Source organism: Salmo salar, chromosome 15 (assembly GCF_965601325.2).
Source record: "Salmo salar chromosome 15, fSalSal1, whole genome shotgun sequence".
Classification (NCBI taxonomy): domain Eukaryota; kingdom Metazoa; phylum Chordata; class Actinopteri; order Salmoniformes; family Salmonidae; genus Salmo; species Salmo salar.
Window position 1 is genome coordinate 97,223,264 of NC_138305.1, and position 5,388 is coordinate 97,228,651.

The following is a 5,388-nucleotide window of genomic DNA, read 5'->3' on the forward strand; positions in this document are numbered from 1 at the left end:
TCCGAGCTGGTCATGGGTGCACCTCAGCCACGCTCAAGGTCCTAAACGATATCATAACCTCCATCGATAAGAGACAATACTGTGCAGCTCTATTAATAGCCCTGGCCAAGGCTTTCGACTCTGTCAATCACCACATTCTTATCGGCTGACTCAACAGCCTTGGTTTCTCAAATGAATGCCTCGCCTGGTTCACCAACTACTTCTCAGACAGAGTTCAGTGTGTCAAATCGGAGGGCCTGTTGTGCGGATCTCTGGAAGTCTCTATGGTGGTGCCACAGGGTTCAATTCTCGGGCCGACTCTTTTCTCTGTGTACATCAATGATGTCGCTCTTGCTGCTGGTGATTCTCTGATCCACCTCTACGCAGACGACACCATTCCGTATACTTCTGGCCCTTCTTTGGACACTGTGTTAACTAACCTCCAGACGAGCTTCAATGCCATACAACTCTCCTTCCATGGCCTCCAACTGCTCTTAAATGCACATAAAACTAAATGAATGCTCTATAACCGATCGTTACCAGCACCTGCCCGCCCATCCAGCATCACTACTCTGGACGGTTCTGACTTAGAATATGTGGACATCTACAAATACCTAGGTGTCTGGTTAGACTGTAAACTCTCCTTCCAGACTCATATTAAGCATCTCCAATCCAAAATTAAATCTAGACTCGGCTTCCTATTTCGCAACAAAGCATCCTTCACTCATGCTGCCAAACATACCCTCGTAAAACTGACCATCCTACCGATCCTTGACTTCGGCGATGTAATTTACAAAATAGCCTCCAACACTCTACTCAACAAATTGGATGCAGTCTATCACAGTGCCATCCGTTTTATCACCAAAGCCCCATATACTACCCACCACTGCGACCTGTATGCTCTCATTGGCTGGCCCTCGCTTCATATTCGTTGCCAAACCCACTGGCTCCAGGTCATCTATAAGTCTTTACTAAGCCCCACCTTATCTCAGCTCACTGGTCACCATAGCAGCATCCACCCGTAGCACGCGCTCCAGCAGGTATATTTCACTGGTCACCCCCAAAGCCAATTCCTCGTTTGGCCGCCTTTCCTTCCAGTTCTCTGCTGCCAATGACTAGAACGAATTGCAAAAATCACTGAAGCTGGAGACTCATATCTCCCTCACTAGCTTTAAGCACCAGCTGTCAGAGCAGCTCACAGATCACTGCACCTGTACATAGCCCATCTGTAAATAGCCCATCCAACTACCTCATCCCCATACTGTTATTATTATTTTTTTGCTCCTTTGCACCCCAGTATCTCTACTTACACATTCATATTCTGCACATCTATCACTCCAGTCTCTATTACTCCAGTGTATAATTGCTAAATTGTAATTATTTCGCACTATGGCCTATTTATTGCCTTACCTCCCTTATCTTACCTCATTTGCACACAATGTATATATACTTTTTTATATTGTTTTATTGACTGAATGTTTTGTTTATTCCATGTGTAACTCTGTGTTGTTGTTTGTGTCGCACTGCTTTGCTTTATCTTGGCCAGGTCGCAGTTGTAAATGACAACTTGTTCTCAACTAGCCTACCTTGTTAAATAAAGATGAAATAAATAAAAAAATAATAATAATAATAATTAAAAAATATATATTATTTGGCTTGATGTTGGTTGTAGGCTAGCTCTCGAGAACACAAGGGGGACATACTTTAGGGTTCTTAGATGAAGGTATGGACCACAGCTGATCAGTGAATTACAATCCTAACGCTCAATTTTAGCATTTAGAAGCATTGTTAATCCTTGCTAGCGATACGGTTTTGTAAACTTTCGGAACTTAACGTTCATATAAGCGACAAAGAGTCTTTCAAACACAAAAGATACACTTAGTGTACACAGTTTAGCGAAGTTGCACCCGGCTGTTTTCACACACCATCTCGGCTATGACACATCCTCTCACCTTGCGCTCGCATTTCCATTGGACCATTCCATTCAACATTTCCATTGGACCATTCCATTCAACATTTCCAGCAGGTTTGCATGTGTTTCTCAAAATACAGCCAGGTGCAACTTTCCTAAACTGTGTACACTAAGTGTATCTTTTGTATATGAAAAAGTATTTGTCACTTATATGAAAGTTATGTCCCAAATGTTTCCAAAACCGTATCGCAGCGAGGTGTATTTGCGTTTGACAGAGCATTTGGGCAACGTCGGGCATTTCCATGTCAAGGCTAAAGCTGTCGTCCGATGGCAGCAGTTGAGATACACAGGAGAGTGATGGATGGAACAGACAACACTCTAGACTACATTTTACATTTTAGTCATTTAGCAGACGCTCTTATCCAGAGCGACTTACAGTAGTGAATACATACATTTCATACATTTCATTTCATGCTTTTTTTTTTGTACTGGCCCCCGTGGGAATCGAACCCACAACCCTGGGCGCAAACTATACAGGCAGCACCCACTGGCAGCACCCACTGGCAGCACCCACTGGCAGCACCCACTGGCAGCACCCAGTGGCAGCACCCAGTGGCAGCCAGACAGGTACCAAGCCCAAGCGGGTTGGCTGGTAGGGAGAGGCTCCCTCATCTCCTACGCTTTCCTACGGTTTCTTCCAAATGCCCCCTGGCGTGACAGGAAACAGGGAAGACGGAGTTCTCAGGGTGTTGCACCTGTTGCCCGGGCAGCAGGTCAGCAAAACAGGGCCCTGCTCCTGGGTAAACAACAACACCTATGTATCTACTGTAACAACTGTTTCCACTGCTCAAGCACCACTGTCTTTACTGTTGATGTTGTGAGTGGAGTTTTACAAAGTTGGTCCTGACTTCTGTTTCTTCGTTCTGACTTATTGCTGATGGAAGAAGGATGTATTTTGGCATGAGTTAATATGCCTGTGTACTGTAAAGAATACTGTACCTGGATTGGTCCTTCAACTTGCTTCTGAATAATTGAATGAAAACTATATTTTCTTGACTGAGACTTAATTAGGAAGTGATTTATTTCCACAGGATGGAAAACCAGGCAATACTGTGTAATATGAAAGGAAAAATGGAAATGGTCATCATCATTTAGCCTAATTGAAGAAAGCCATTCCTTTGCAGTAGAACTCAAATAGCCTCAACTTCTTCCAATCACATCTGTCAGCCAAAGGCCAATTAGCTTAACGAGCCCAGGGGTTGTCAGAAGACTATTAAAGGAGTCCACCCCCACATTGTCTGTCATCTTTTCTCTTTCAATTCAAACTGGAGATGTTCCTTCTCTCTCTCTATTCTCTATGACACGCAATGGAAAAAGAGGAGCTTGGTTGCCTAGCTACCCACCTACTCGCCCATCCCATAGTAACCTATTCTTCTGAGGCATATGTGTTTTTCCTATAGGATCTGGTTAAGCCCTCAGTGGAGAAGTTATTATAATGTTCAATCAGTAGAATATTTAGCAAGACTATTTAGACATGATCAACAAGGGCAGGCTTGTTACAGTGGGAGTTTGACTGCATGACTGTGTCACAAAATGAGGCTATTTAATGCACTACCTTTGACCAGGGCCCCCTCTGAGGACTGAGAACATCGCATTTCCTAGTCTGTACTTGATGACTTCCTCCTTAGGTGTGTCTGTCTCTTGAATATACCAGGCATGTTTTTGAAAGGATAGCATGTTGTATCCAATGCATACTGACCCCCTCTCCCTCTCTCTCTCCTCTATCTTCCCTCTCACTCTCTCCTCTCTCTCCTCTCTTCTCTCCTTTCTCTCTCTCTCCTCTCTCTCTCCTCTCTTCTCTCCGTTATCTCTCTATCTCTCTTCTCTCTCTCCTCACTCTCTCTCTCTTTCTCTCTCTCCTCTCCTCCCTATCTCTCCTCTCTTCTCTTCTATATCTCTCCTCTCTTTTCTCCTTTCTCTTCTCTTCTCTCCTCTCTTCCCTCTCTCTCCTCTCTTCTCTCCTCTATCTCTCTTCTCTCTCTCTCTCTCTCTCTCTCCTCGCTTCTCTTCTCTCTCTCGTCTCTATTTCTCTCCTCTCTTCTCTCCTCTCTCTTCTCTTCTATATCTCTTCTCTCCTTTCTCTTCTCTCTCTCTCTCTCCTCTCTCTCTCGCTCTCCTCTTTCTATATCTCTCTCTTCTCTCACTCTCTCCTCTCTCTCTCTCCTCTCTCGCTCTCCTCTCTATTTCTCTCCTCTTTTCTCTCCTCTCTCTTCTCTTCTATTTCTCTCCTCTCTTTCTCTATCTCTCTCCTCTTCTCTCTCCTCCCTCTCTCTCTCGCTCCTCTATCTTTCCTATCACTCTCTCTCCTCTCTTCTCTCCTTTATCTCTCTCTCTTCTCTCTCTCTCTCTCTTTCTCTCTCTCCTCTCCTCTCCTCCCTATCTCTCCTCTCTTCTCTCCTCTTTCCCCCCTCTCTCCTCTCTTCTCTCCCTCTCCTCTCTCTCTCTCTCTCTCTCTCTCTCTCTCCTCTTTCTCTCTCTCTTTCTCTTCTCTCCTCTCTCTTCTCTTCTATATCTCTTCTCTCCTTTCTGTTCTCTCTCTTCTCTCTCTCGCTCTCCTCTTTCTATATCTCTCTCTTCTCTCTCTCTCCTCTTTTCTCTCTTCTCTCCTCTATCTCTCTCTCTCTCTCTCTTCTCTCTCCTCTATTTCTCATCTTTCTCTCTCTCTCTCCTCTCTCTCTCCTCTTCTCTCCTCTATCTCTCTCTCCTCTCTCCCCGCTCTCTCCTCTATCTCTATCTCTCCTCTTCTCTTCTCTCTCTTTCTCTCTCCCCCCTCTCCTCTCCTCTATCTCTCTCCTCTTCTCTCTCTCTTCTCTTCTATATCTCCTCTCTTCTCTCTCTTCTATCTTTCCTGTCACTCTCTCTCTCTCTCTTCTCTCTTCTCTCCTCTCTCTCCTCTATCTCTCTCCTCTTCTCTCCCTCTCTTCTCTATCTCTCCTCTATCTCTCTCTCTCTCTCCTCTTCTCTCCTTTCTCTTCTCTCTCTCCCCTCTCTCTCTCTTCTATCTTTCCTGTCACTCTCTCCTCTCTCTCTTTCTCCTCTATCTTTCCTATCACTCTCTCTCCTCTCTCTCCTCTATCTCCCTCTCTTCTCTCTCTCCTCTCTCTCTCCTTATCTCTTCTCTCCCCCCCTCTCTCTCTCTCTCCTCTATCTCTCTCCTTTCTCTTCTCTCTCTCTCTTCTCTCCTCTCTCTTCTCTTTTATATCTCTCCTCTCTTCTCTCCTTTCTCTTCTCTCTCTCCTCTCTCTCCTCTATCTTTCCTATCTCTCCCTCTCCTCTCTCTCTCCTCTTTCTCTCTCCTCTCTCTCTCTCTCTCTCTCTCTCTCTCTCTCTCTCTCTCTCTCTCCTCTCTTCTATCTCTCTCCTCTCTCTCGCTATCTCTCTCCTCTATTCTCTCTCTATTTCTCTCCTCTCCTCTATCTCTCTCTTCTCTTCTCTCT